The 14593-nt window shown below is 43.3% G+C and overlaps 1 pseudogene; it reads left to right on the top strand.

Moving 5' to 3' along the window:
* Window positions 1-3479, top strand: part of LOC102250495 — a 4645-nt pseudogene extending 1166 nt beyond the window's left edge.
* Window positions 3480-14593: the final 11114 nt, after the last annotated feature.

The raw sequence follows: 14593 nt of genomic DNA, 5'->3' as shown, positions 1-14593 counted from the left end.
GGGGAACGTTGGAGTCCGCAGTCACTGGAGCAAGCAAGCCTCCCTGTTTGCTTCAGTGCATGGCTGCCGGCTGCCATCTTGGCTGACAGTTAATTTGCATAATGATATGCTGATTAGCCAATGGGAAGGGTATCGATCGTACGCTAATTACCATGTTTCTCTTTTGTTGTATAGAATATTTGTTCTAGTTTTGAAGCCCAGCGCTGCTGGGGGTGTGAGTGACAGGTATTACAAGTGGCCTTATTCGAAGTCCAGACATTCCTCAGCCAGATTCTTATTTTATACACAGTCCTGAAGTGACAGGAAACATGCCAACTCAATCCCTCTTAGTGTATATGGATGGACCGGAAGTTATTGGCAATTCTCTTGGCAGCCAGATGGAGCTAGATGATGCCATGTCAGTAAAAGGGACCACCACTGTTCCTTTCAGAGCCACACAAGAGAAGAGCATCATCCAAATTGAAGGCTACACGCCCTTGGACTGCATGTTCTGCAGTCAGACCTTCACCCACTCTGAAGACCTCAATAAGCACGTGCTGCTGCAGCACCGGCCCATCCTCTGTGAGCCTGCAGTTCTGCGTGTGGAAGCAGAGTATCTCAGCCCTCTAGATAAAGGCCAGGTGCGAACAGAACCCCCCAAGGACAAGAGTGGCAAAGAGAATGAAGACCTGAGCTGTGAAGTGTGTGGGCAGACGTTCAGAGTTGCGTTTGACGTGGAGATCCACATGAAGAAACACAAGGACTCTTTCACCTATGGGTGTCACGTGTGTGGACGGAGGTTCAAGGAGCCCTGGTTTCTGAAGAACCACATGCGAACACACAACGGCAAGTCGGGGGCCAAGAGCAAGCTGCAGCAGGGCTTGGAAAGCCCGGTCACCATCAACGAGGTTGTCCAGGAGCAGGCTGCGGAGAGCATCTCCTCTCCTTTCAAGATGTGCATGGTTTGTGGCTTCCTATTTCCAAATATAGAAAGTCTAATTGATCACAGGAAGATGCACACCAAAGACATGGCTTCCGGTGACAGCAGTCCCCAGGCAGACTCTCAGCAGACGGGGATGCCAGGCCCTAGAGACGAGGAGTTCCTACAGTTCTTAAACCTCAGACCCAAAGCTCACCCTGAAACCGTGAAGCAGCCCACCAGATGGATACCTCAGCTCGACCCATTCACCACCTGCCAGGCCTGGCAGCTGGCCACCAAGGGCAAAGTCACCATCTGCCGGGAGGTGAAGGAGCAGCCCAGGCAGGAAGGGAGCACCGACAATGATGATTTGGACAAAGAAGAGCTTGGAGAAATCTGGAACGGGAGTAAAAGCCATCCTGAAGGTTCTGGAAAGTCCAGATCCAATAAGAGCGCTTGTCCAGGCCTAGCACAAGATAAGGAGAAGCCTAGACCTGCCAATGGTGAAGTGCCTTCTGGGGACGTGGACCCCAAGTTGTCCAGTAAGAGTGAGAGGCCCAGGCATTGTTCTGAGTGTGGCAAGAGGTTCAGAACCTACCACCAGCTGGTCCTGCACTCGAGAGTCCACGGGAAGGACCGGAGGACAGAAGCTGAGACGCCCACCATGTCTGTGGACGGCCCGCAGCTGAGGACGTGCTCTCCGGACCTAGCCGGCACCCTGGATGAAAACGGAGCCACAGATCGAGAAGGAGGCTCTGAAGATGGATCCGAGGTCGGACTTCCCGAAGGCCTCCATCCGGATCAAAATGATGATGGAGGCAAAAGAAAGCAGCTGACATCCTCAAGAGAATGTAGTTACTGTGGAAAGTTTTTCCGTTCAAATTACTACCTCAATATTCATCTCAGAGCGCATACAGGTGAAAAACCATACAAATGTGAATTTTGTGACTATGCTGCAGCCCAGAAGACCTCTCTACGGTATCACTTGGAGAGACACCACAAAGATAAGCAGGTCGATGTGGCCGCTGAGGTCAAGAGCGAAGGGAAAAACCAGGAAACGGAAGATGTACTACTCATCGACGACAGTGCGCAAACCAGAAATTTGAAAAGATTTTTCGATGGTGCCAAAGATGTGAAAGGCAGCCCACCTGCCAAGCAACCTAAGGGGATGGCCCCTGCCTTTCAGAATGTTCTGGGCAGCGCTGTCCTCTTGCCAGTACACAAAGATACTCAGGATTTCAATAAAAATGCAACTGAAGGTAGTGCTGATCAGCTAGGCAGACACCCTGCCCCTCCTTATTGGGACGTGTTAAAGCGGAGACCAGCGCCCAAAGCTCAGGCCATCAACCTCGCTCCCAGAGCAGAAGTGGCTGCTCTGCCTCAATCTCACCCAGACGCCGCCGCCGCCCACAAGGCCGAGGTTGGCCTCAAAGAGAAGGCAGAGGTGGCAGCAGACAGCAGAGTGAAGCCCAGCATGGGCTGTCAAGAGAAACCATTAAATTTATCCCTCGGGGCGCTTCACAGTTGCCCGGCAATTTCTTTGAGCAAGAGTTTAATCCCAAGTATCACCTGCCCATTTTGTACTTTCAAGATCTTTTATCCTGAAGTTTTAATGATGCATCAGAGACTGGAGCATAAATACAATCCCGACGGTCACAAAAACTTTAGAAACAGACGCACTAGCTATCCACCAGCTCTACTGGGAAAAGACGTGCCTCCCTTGTCCAGTTTCCCCAAGCCCAAGCCCAAGCCCACCTTCCCAGCCCAGTCCAAGACCCTGCTGTCCGAGAAGGGGAAGCGGGGCCCCGCAGGGCCAGGCCAGGCCCCTCTGGCCTCAGGGACTGACTCTAGCACTTTAGCCCCCAGTAACCTGAAGTCGCACAGGCCACAGCCCAGCCTCGGGGCGCAGGGGGCTCCAGCCACCAGGCAGCAGCCCTCGGAGATGTTTTCTAAAAGCGGGGTTTCTCCTGCCCCGGAGAAGGCCAAAAGGCCAGAGACGAAGTTCAAAGCCCCGGTGGTCTCCGTGTCCCAGCCCTCGAGCAGCAGCACCATCCATGGCTCGACCGACTTCTCGGCCAAGCACGAGGGCCTGTGGGCGCCCCCAGGAAGAGGCTACTTCTGTGGCCGCAGCGCAGGTGTTGCCGGCCCGGAGCTCAGAGAGCCGCTTCCCAAGAGGCCGAAAGCTGGGCCCGTGGTCCTGGATGCGGAGCAGCCTGGGCCCCACGACAGAAGGGTCCTTGACCTGCCCAAGTACCTGGTGGGCCCCGGAACCACAACGCTGCTGCCCCAGGAGTATGCGTGGCCGCCGCCGATGGTGCTGCCCTCCAAGCCGCGGTTCCTGGCATCAGGCGAGATGGACTCCACCAATGTGCTGACAATACACCAGCCCTAGGGCGGGCCGGGCCGCTCTACACGTGCGCCCCGCGTGGCGCTGCAAGGCAAAAGGCCTGTGTTTTATCCACACTGATCCAGCAGCATGCTTCAAAAGAGAAACTATGAGAATTTTATTGGGAATGCACATTCTCGGCCAAAGGACAAGAAAACTTGATTTCCTATTTTGGGGAAGAAAGGTCTTGATGGATGTGTGCTCCAGGAAGTTGAGTCAGTTCACCCTTCGAGAAAGCGAGCGGGGAAAGCTACTGAAGTAAGCTGTGACTGTACTGTACATGCGCGCAAGGAACACTACGTGCTGCAAAGTGGTTCTGTTCACTTTTGTACCAAATAGCAATAAAAACTATAGCTGGAACAGTTGAGTTGTATACAAATGGAGACGGGAAATCTCTATTTTGTCCCTGAATAATATATATATATTTTTAGAATTGACCAAATAAGCAGAGTTTTTGCATACTTGAGCGCTGCTGAAAAGAATCATTTGGGCTGGGGGTGGGTGGGGAGAAAGTATATCATGCTTGCACCTCAGGTAAAATCTGTACATACATAAGTTGTACCTGCTTGTTTCAGTACCCTGCGCATCCTTTTCCCCATGTAGCTCCTCTCTCTGAGCAGTTCCTGCTATTGGTGCTCTTTCATTTAAGATGTACGTTTTAAAATTTTTTGATGATTTGTATTATGTTAAATTGTCCGCAGTCTGTTGTCTTAAAATTTGTTCATGGAAGTATTGACCCTCTGTGAATATTGCTGCGTATGTCGGGGTCAGCTACTCCGATTTGGTGCCCTTTTATCACTAATGCCACGGTGTCGCCAAGGAGGAGTCGCTCCACGGTCCCCTCTGGGGAGTGGGTGTCTGCAGGGCAGCGCTTCCTCTCCGAGCAGCCAGCTGCCAGCACACGCACCAAAGTGTATGTGGAGCTCCTCAAATTAGTCTCCTCTCAAATGAATCATTTTTGTTGGAAAATTCAGTTTTTTTAGGTGTTTGCTTAAATTAGTAGATAAAAAATTAAACGCTAAATTATACATATACAGATATTGGAAGCAATTTTCAAGGAAATTAAAGTTTGGAGGAAATTTTTAGGTTTGTATTGGAAGGCAGTGCGTCTGCATTGGGGTCAACAGTGGGCATATTCAGACACGTTGGTTCTGAATAAGAACTTCTGGCCCGAGCCTTCTGGTAACCGGGGAAGAAGTGGCCTGCTTCTAGACTTCGGTTGTCTTTCCATTTTTGATTTTAAAGCAACAGCGTTTTCTCAGTACACATGCAATTTGGGTTTTAAAGAGAATAGAGCCACCAGTTGGCTGACTGGATGTTTTAAATTCCCGCCCCTTAATTTGCAGTTTGTAGCTGAGTTCTCCAGCGGCCCCTGGGTTTAACATTTTACTCAGAAAACTGTTTGAAAAATAATTTTGCACTGTTAATGTTTCTTGTCTTAAGGGTAAAGTCCTAAAAGAATCTTGATTTTTTTTTTGGTTTATTTTGTTTTCATTATGCAAAGTGAACGAGAAGTCTTAACTCCCGTGTGACAGGGAGACCGGCCTGAGATCACTCTGCTGGCCTTGCAGCGAAGTGCTTCGTATCAGGAAAGCGTACACTATTAACCCCTTTTCCTGTTCACAAGCTGAGCCATATGTACATAATCTAGATTTTTGTTTCCATAGTTTTGCACTTTTATAGCCTATTTTTGAAGATTAACACATTTGTGAAGATGATTGACTTGATCATTGCTAATCTGATGAGTGTTACAGAAAGCTTGCTCTGACTATAAGTGTAAATCTTAAAGGGGATACATCATAGTAGAGGGCTGAAACTTAAACCTTTATTTAAAAAAATCACCAAATCTATGTGAAAACAAGTCAGTTTGTGTTATGCTAAAATTATGGGGGTTTTCATATTTCTCCTTCCTAACCACATTTCTAAAAGTATAAAAATACCAGTTTTTTTTTTCTTTTTGTCATCCCTTGTATTCCAAAATATGTTGTTATTATTTTTGTCCATCAGTATTAACTATTGAGATACTACTGGTTTTGTATGTTTTTTCCTTTGGGAAAACAGTACATATAATAGAGGTACAATCTGTTGGATCTTTGTTTATGTATTTATTTCATTATAATTTGATTTATTTTAATTGTTGATACGTAAGTTGTCAAACAGTAGATGTTACTTGTTTTGTTTATGATATATTTCAGCTTAAAGTTATGTTATTATATGTGGATATAAATATAGATTTGGTGTTTTGTAAAAAAATTAAAAAAGACAGAACTTGGCTGGAGAACCTGGCGGGAGAACCTCGCTATGCTGATCAACTGAAAGCTGTCTCTGTGTCATTCCTTCTTCGCCAACTCCGTCCACACCTTTGGGAACCCCTGGACCTGCTGGGGCAGGACCCCAACAGATGGCGCCCAAACAGGGTTCCCCTAGGTAAGCCCCCCCCTGCCCCCGCACTCAAGATGGATAGGACTCCACCATAGGAAGGGGGTAGATAGTCTTCGCCAACTCCATCCACACCTTTGGGAACCCCTGGAACAGGATTCCCCTAGGTAAGCCCCCCCATTGAGAACCCCCACACTCGGGAGGGATAGGACTCCATCAGGGTGCTGCAGACACCCCTATAGAGGATAAGTAGGGTAAGAAGGTGGATAGTACAGAACTTAGATTGAGAAGATGTGCCATACTGAGTCCAAAGAAAGAAGACTCTGTATTGATCTTTTAACACATATGCTTGCTAGCAGAGGAGTTAAGGTTATTCCCAGTCAGACAGAACGTTTTATACAAGAAGTATGTCCATGCTTTTCTGAGGAAGGAAAGGTGCCGGAAAGGTAAATGTAGAGGCATGGGAGAAGGTAGGCCCAAGGAGCCTTATCCTTAACCCCACTGCAGCCTTTCCACCCCGGGAAAGTGCAGGATTGGCAAGCTCTCCCTGGGGTGATAGATCAGGACTCAGGTAATAGCGGAAAGCGCCAATCCTACTCTTAAAATGGATACAAGAGAGCATTTGGGGTTTTTCTTTTTAATGCCTGCTTTGGATTGAGTAAATGCATTTTACTTAGTTTTAACACATCAAAGTTAGCTCTTGACACAAAAAGAAAAACTGACAATTCTATCAATATAAACCTTTTCTATAAAAATAAGGGGGAGAAGAATGTTATATGTTAAATTTTTTAAAAATACAATGCAGAGGGTTGTACAGCAGCCAAAAGGCATCGGGCCTCCTGTACAATAGCCTCTGCCGACTCAGCCTGGTAGAAGGATACACAAACCAGACAAGAGTTTTACCAGATCTGGTAATGATGTGGGGAAGAGGTTGTGTTTTGTATCTTTCCAGAAGGAGCAGCCTCTGCCTCCCTCCTGGGGACCGCTTCACTTCCCACGTCCAGCTCAGATCGGGACCCAGGTAAAGAGAGAGACTGGCTGAAGCAGCTGCCCTGTCACTGCAACAGGACTTGTTTCCCATTTCTACCTTGGACCACAGGGAAAGGGGAAGCTGAAGGAAAGGGCTCTGTCAGGATGCTGCCTTCTTCCTTTTCTTCTCCCTCTTTTTTCTAAACACTTCCATGCCTTGTAGTTCTTTTGCTTTCTCTTCTTTTTCTCTCTACTACCCTCCATCTCCACCCCCTCCTCTTCCTCCCCGGTATCATCCATATCAGCCGACCCAGAGGGCACAGCTGGCTCCTCCCTGGATGCCCACACCACCATCAAGCACAGCCCTGATGGACCAATGATCCAGCCATTCAACACGCTAACACTTCGGGAAGTCCGTCGCCAGTGACGCTGCCCACTAGCCAGATCAACAAGGACAACCAAACCACCAACTTGAGGACATCTAAAATCCTTGACTGAAGAGGCCAGCAACCTTCTACAAGGCTCTGTGTGCACTCCATCTACTGTGTTTATAGCTATGCTCGCTATCATTGCTTGTCAGTCTTCTTCTGAGTCTTAAACAACCCAATCCGAGAGGTGGCCGCTGATTTACACGCGCTATCATTTAAAGAATAAAAAAGGGGGAATTTGCCAGAAGCCGGTCCATCCTTGCTGCTTGACACAGTCGCTGCAGGGAAGAAACATCTGCATAGCATATGTTTCAAGGGACCTGGCGTATATGGCATACTGTTCTTAATATGTTTGCTCCCCTTCTTAGTGCTATGAGTTTTAACCAAGGTCACCTCTCCAAGAAAGGTTGTTTCCCCAGGTAGGGATTTTTCCCTGGGGTTAGGGAGGGAATAAAACACCTTAACTAAGTGCCAGGCGGGTAATTAATCACTTTAACTATGAACAATCACGCTTAAGCTACATAATCTTCACTTAGGATAATCTCCTTCAGTTACTTCCTTGTAACTTAATAGAACAATAGAGTAACCTTGGAATGGAGATAAGAAATGCCGTAACCTTTGGAATAGAATTGATAGGATTAAAATCAACTGGTATAAATACAGATGTAACAAGACAATAAAGACAAAACTTGGCAGGAGAACCTGGGGGGAGAACCTCGCTATGCTGATCAACTGAACTCTGTCTCCGAGTCATTCCTTCTTCGCTGACTCCGTCCACACCTTTGGGAACCCCTGGACCTGCTGGGGCAGGACCCCAACAATACAGGAGATGAAAACCCTGCACTAGCTCACCAGTGAGGCCTCACTCTATGGTTGATGTTCATTCATTCTCACACCTTGTGTATCTATCTATCTATTCATCTATCTATTTAGATGAGCCTTAAATAGTATTCTATGTGTTGTGTTCCTGTGGCTGGGCAGAAAGAGAAAAATATAAGACAGTGATACCCAGGAAGCTGGGCAACAAAGAAAAATATGACATTTAAGAAGTTCATCTGACCTGGTTTTTGTTCTTTACTCCCCAGGGAAGAAATGTACCAACCCTCCTTACAGTCAAAACAATTGGCCTCTGACAATGTTACTTTTTATTATTTGTATCGAATATTATACATGATTCATGGCATTAGCAGGTAAAAGCTACTTCTAGCACAAATAGTTAAAAATGTGAAATTCTATGTTTGATTGTTTTGGTAATGTGTTACTCATATAACGAAAAATGTGGTTGACACATTAAATACTTATCCAATTTTTTACTCAGAAAGATACGGAGCCCAAGACCCAGAAAACAAAAATGACCCAATTGATTTTTTGTCAGAATAAAATTTATATTGTCCATAAGAAATCACATCAAATTTTGACCTTTGCAACAAAATCATCTTGTATTGAATACAGTCTAACTCTTTCCATAGAACAATTATAGTCAATTATACAATTGTGTACAATTATAGTCAATTTGTTGACATTCTGTTTCCTTATGTAACACTTATTTTTAAAATATTATAATTTATGTGAAATGTATTTTTAGATAATTTCTGCAAGAGCCCAACAGGTTGTTTTAGATCTTAAGATTAAGTAAAAATTCTGTTGAAAACTTCTGGAAAAATGCAGATACGTTCCATGTCCATATATTTTTATTCAATAGCTGCAGTGGTGACCAAAAGGGAGCACTACAGATGGCCCTGGCCTTGATAGAGGAGCCCTGCTATAAAAATTGCTAAGAGAAAGCACCTCTCTGACTAGGGTGAGTTTTACCAAACCTTTGCTTGACTTGCTACTTCTCATAGGGCTATAAAGGTCACATTGTTGAGATTAACTCTTGCAAGAGGCCTCATTTGACCCCTCATGTCACTCTCGATCACATCTCCCTATTTAGTTTCTTCAGAGCTCTTGTAAGGCACTCTATATACACTGTTTTCTAATAATGTGCTCATGATTGTATCTTAACAATACCTGGTGAATAATGTGAGATTGATAAATATTTATTTACTGAATAATGATATAAGGTACCAGAGGCTAATTAGAAACTCTAATCCGTGGGCCACATGCAAATACAAATATTGTACTTGTTCCCATTTTGTTTTTTTACTTCAAAATAAGATATGTGCAGTGTGCATAGGAATTTGTTCATAGTTTTTTTTAAAACTATAGTCCGGCCCTCCAACGGTCTGAGGGACAGTGAACTGGCCCCCTCTTTAAAAAGTTTGAGGACCCCTGCTTTAATCATTGAAGGAAAAATGAATTTCTCTTTCTTACTTACAAAAAAAAATTTTAATACAGAAACACCCCACTCACATAAATGAATATCCTAAATAGAGACAAGAAATCTTCATTAACAAATTCATCACCACATCCCCAAAATGGAGTTTCTTCCATTTTAATTATTATAATTATGTATCATGCAGAATTTCATGCTTTCCTTTCCACATTTTACACTTTCTATTTATAATATTGTCGGTGACTCGTCCGTAGTCTTTAGAATTTTCATTGTGTTCTGACCAACTTCTTATTGCCAGTGTTTGCATCTGTGTGCCTGAGATAGACATCCTAGGCATATAAATACCCTTGTTGCCTTGATTTTCAAGTGAGAAAAAATTGTAAAGGGGTTTACATCATTTTTTATACATGTGATCCTCTGTCCTTCATTTACTATAACAATATATAATCCACTATAACTATTTTGGATTATTGGCTAAGTTGCTGAGTACTAACTAAAAACAACTTAAAACTTATATACAAGCTGATAGTTGAATTAAAATGAATTTCTTTAGTAGATTAATAGGATTTGCTAAGTACCAAAGTCTTGCTCTTTTGGTAATTTCATCAAATTATGGAAGAAGCAATGCTTGAAAAGTCCTTTAAATCACAATAATAAAAGTAAATCCTTGATCCATTTCCAAGTCAATCTCCATTTCTTCTTTTAAATGTATCTCTAATTCCTACCTCACTTTAGCAGTTTTTCCAAATATTTCAAACCCCTTCTGCATTCTTCTCTGAATTGTCTCTATGTGAAAAGCTGCCTGGACATGTTTAATACTATTCTAGTACTTATCCAAATACATCTTTTTTTCACTTTGTATTTCCTCTTGTATCTTAAGACTATTGTATGATTTTGTCTATAGTACAGGAAACCATAAAGATAACAGACTTTCTTTATGTAAATCATAAAACCCTTCAACTGATTATTTTGCAATTAGCAAGGCACATTGAAGAAGTTAAGTTCCTAATATTTGCTCGTGGTTTACAATTATGATGCCAATATAATTACCTGAGAAGCTGACCAGCGTGCTGGGCATACTTAGTAATAAAAATAAGACCCATGTTTCTGTGGCCTAGCACAATGAACTATATTGTATTTATGCAGCAACCTCTATAACAGAAAGGGTGGAAGTAACAAGTAATTAAGCATTTTTCTTATATTAGGACTTTATCCTTGGATTAATATCTTCAAAAATGTTTACTAGTGTGCAATATGTCTCAAAAATGTAGGTGATTACTAAGTACATATCTAATCTAATAAAAGAGAAACATGAAAAGTGACCGCACCTCCACTATGCCCAAGCCACACCTGCCAGCCAATCAGAGCAACTATATGCAAATTAACCCAACCAAGATGGTGGCCAGCAGCCACAGAGCTGGAGCAAGCAGGAGGCTTGGTTGCCCCAGCGATGGAGGAAGCCAAGCTTCCCACCTGCTCTGGCTGGCTGTGGCCTCTGCTTAAGGCAACAAAGTTTCAATTATAGAAGATAAATAAATCCCAGATAGCTGCTTCCAGCCAGCCTCCACTGGGAGCTTGGGTGGCTGGGGGCCGTGGCCAGCCTGCAAATAGCCATCAGGCCCTCACCCAGGCTGGCCACACCCTCATGGGGTGAGGGTCCCTGCTGGGGGGCTTGGCCAGCCTGAAAACAGCTATCAGCCACTCATCCAGGCTGATCAGGCACCCCAGCAAGACCCCCTCCCTGAAAGGGGTGTGGCCAGCATGAAAATGGCCCTCAGCCCCTCATCCAGGCTGGCCAAGCACTCCAGCAGGGACCCCCACCCTGGCCCTCATCCCCTCACCCAGGCTGGCCAGGCACCCCAGCAGGACCCCCACCCTGATCCAGGACACCCTTCAGGGCATACCAGACGGCCCCCACCCATGCACCAGGCCTCTATCCTATATAATAAAAGGGTAATATGCAAACTGACCCTAACAGCAGAACAACTGGGAATGACTGGTCACTATGACACACACTGACCACCAGGGGGAAGACACTCAATGCAGGAGCTGCCCCCCTGTGGTCAGTGTGCTCCCACAGGGGGAGCTCTGCTCAGCCACAAGCCAGACTGATGGCTGCCAGTACAGCAGTGGTGGTGGGAGCCTCTCCTCATCCTCAGCAGCGCTAAGGATGTCCGACTGCAGCTTATGCCTGCTCCCCGCTGGCAAGTAGACATCCCCTGAGGGCTCCCAAGCTGCCAGAGGAATGTCTGACTGCCAGCTTAGGCCCAACCCCCCGGGGAATTGGGTCTAAGCCAGCAGGTGGTCATCCCCCGAGGGGTCCCAGATTGCGAGAGGGCACAGGCCGGGCTGAGAGACCCCTCCCGAGTGCACAAATTTTGTGCACCGGGCCTCTAGTATGTTTATAAGCAAATATATTTAATTATTCTTACATCCAACACCCACACACAAACACACAAAATATCTGTTATAGGTATAAACATATATAAAACTTCCCCTTTTCATACTGAAAGTATCCTATTTGTATTTTAAAAACACATTGCTATTATGCATCAAAGAAAGACTGCATTACTTATATCCTAAGAGATTATTGATCTTTCTTTGGAATAGGACTATTCCTTCATGATCTATTATCTCTAGATACAGGCCCCTCTTCCCTACTCTCTTGTAAAAGAGAAATTGGAGAGTCTGTGCTGGTGGATAGAGGTAGTGGCAGGGCCACTAAATCAAAGAATGAATACTCCTTCCCTTGGTTATTAGATAGAGATCTGGTGCACATTATGACCACATTCATCAAAAGAAAACATTTAGGGACAGCTTAAATCTTCTATAGTCCTGTATGTTAAAGGCAGTATGTTTAAGGTGACCTTTTGTATAGTTTTATGCTTTTTTGGAAAATAATTTTTGTCATAGAAGAAGTTTCCCCCATCTTTGAAAACAGTTTGCCATCAGGATACTCAGCAGCATGCTCCATTAAAGGGAAGAACTTTCTCTATCAGGTCTTTGTAAGTTTTCTCAGGTGAAGCTCCAGAGGGTTTGAGTTATTTCAGATTCTGCTCAGTAGCACACAGAACAGAGCTACTGCATGGTCCCAAATAGGCTCAGGGCCAACAGCATGAGAACTCTGAAGTCCTTCTGTGGTGACTACAGAACTCAGTCTCATTTAAGACGTGATGCCATTGGCAAGAGGCTTCTCCAGCTGCCATAGAATACTATGTGGTAGGAATACCTTAACCTACAAAAGATCGTTGTTCCTTGGAACACATTTCTGTATCTCAGCATCAACAAGTAAACTAGCTGCGAGGTGAGAATAGAATAAGATTTAAGAACTAAATTCTGGCTCATGAATATTCAAAACATGAGAGGACAAAAGCAATGTATATATTAAAAAGGAGCAGAGAGAGCATGAGAGAGTCATGGTGTTTGGACACCAAAAAAGACTGAAATCCACAGGAAGAAAGAATCAACATGATGTAAAAATCAAGGGCTACCTTGGCTCTAGCACTATGTTGTTTGTGAGTATTATGACTTTAGGCAGGTAACTGAACTTCTCTATGTCTGTTTCCTTGGTTATAAAATTGGATTGATAATGGTACCTACCTCATAGGCTTATTACGATGGCTTGATAAGATAAAATATGTAATTATTAGAATAGCCTCTAGAGCAGTGGTTCTCAACCTTCTGCCCCTTTAAATATAGTTCCTCATGTTGTGACCCAACCATAAAATTTTTTTCTTTGCTACTTCATAACTGTAATGTTGCTACTGTTATGAATCTTAATGTAAATATCTGATATGCAGGATGGTCTTAGGCGACCCCTGTGAAAGGGTCATTCGACCCCCAAAGGGGTCTCGACCCACAGCTTGAGAACCGCTGCTCTAGAGTTTTATATTTTTATGTTATTATCATTAACATTCTTAGTAAGATTAGAACCTAAAAGTTATCATTTTCTTTAATGATTCTCTACATATATATTTTATTATTATGACTTTATTTCTTATGCCTATTTTCAGTTCAGGCTCTCAGGCACAGAGACTAAAATGTTGCTATTATTTTAAAGGGCTAACGCATTCTCTTATGTGGAGATTACCCCCCAGATGAAAACAAAATGATTGAAAAGGCCTCACTGTACCACTCACTGAAGCCCCCTGTGTGATATTTCCCACTTCTAGAATTCTGTTAAAGGACAACATAAAAATGCTTTTCATTTAAGCCAAAATTCTTCAGATATTCTGTCACTTCAAGGCAGCACATCCTAACTGAATCAGATGTCCGCTCTGGAAAAAAAGAATTCAGTATTATAAACGTTTCTTGCTTCACTCCATTACCCCTTTTACCAGGAAGCAGTTTTCGTTAATTTGTAAAATCAGAAAGAGTTTGAAGCTGCAGGAAAAATACATCCACGATGGCTATGAGAGTCTTCGTTTTTCCTTGTTTTGCCCATTTTTAATTTATCTGGAACCCTCCTTGTCTCTACTTCATTTAATTTCACTGACTCATTTTCAAATCATTCATCTTTCATATCAATTAACAATGATTTATATCACCATATTTGGTTGAGCAAGATAAGAAATAATTACCAATACTAATCCAAATAGCAGAAAATTCAACTATCACTGAATACACATGTATAGCATATAATTTTGTGCATTATATTTATCTTTGCAATTATGCTATATTTACCATAATATTAACATTACTTAGACTGCTTCTACCTGTGCCAATTGAGGACAAAGAGAAAACATTCAGAGGAAAGCCAGAGCAAATCACAAAAATGCAACAATTTACAAAGCTAGAAGGTTAATAGAAACTACATACTCCAAGTTCTTTATTCACATACTAAAAATGAGAGAAGTAAAGTAATGTCAATACTGGGTAGTAGTAGAGTCAAGATGAAACCAGGTTCCTAATTACTGACATGGATCTCTGTAAATTGCATTAAATGGCATGCTTTCAAACAGAACATCGTGGGTCACCTGCTTTGCCTCTGAGAAGTGAAGGTGAATTAAACTTAACCAAAGGAAATAGTAAATGAAAAGATGGATGCATAAATGTGATACAAAATGAGTGACACAAAAAGACTAATTTAATTTAGTTTAAAGTAGTGTAGGTGAATTTTTTTCTTTAATATAACCTTCCCTCAAGTGTCCTAGTTCCACATTTATTCCAGTTATTCTTATTTAATTCTAACATTTGTTGGTTTTTTCTTGTGTCTATGTGTATATTTTTTAACTTTTCTCTCTCTACATATTAATTTA

The sequence above is a fragment of the Myotis brandtii genome, unplaced genomic scaffold (assembly GCF_000412655.1).
Source record: "Myotis brandtii unplaced genomic scaffold, ASM41265v1 scaffold67, whole genome shotgun sequence".
NCBI classification, from domain to species: domain Eukaryota; kingdom Metazoa; phylum Chordata; class Mammalia; order Chiroptera; family Vespertilionidae; genus Myotis; species Myotis brandtii.
The sequence above is the reverse complement of the archived record's forward strand: the minus strand, read 5'-3'. Positions and strand labels throughout refer to the sequence as shown.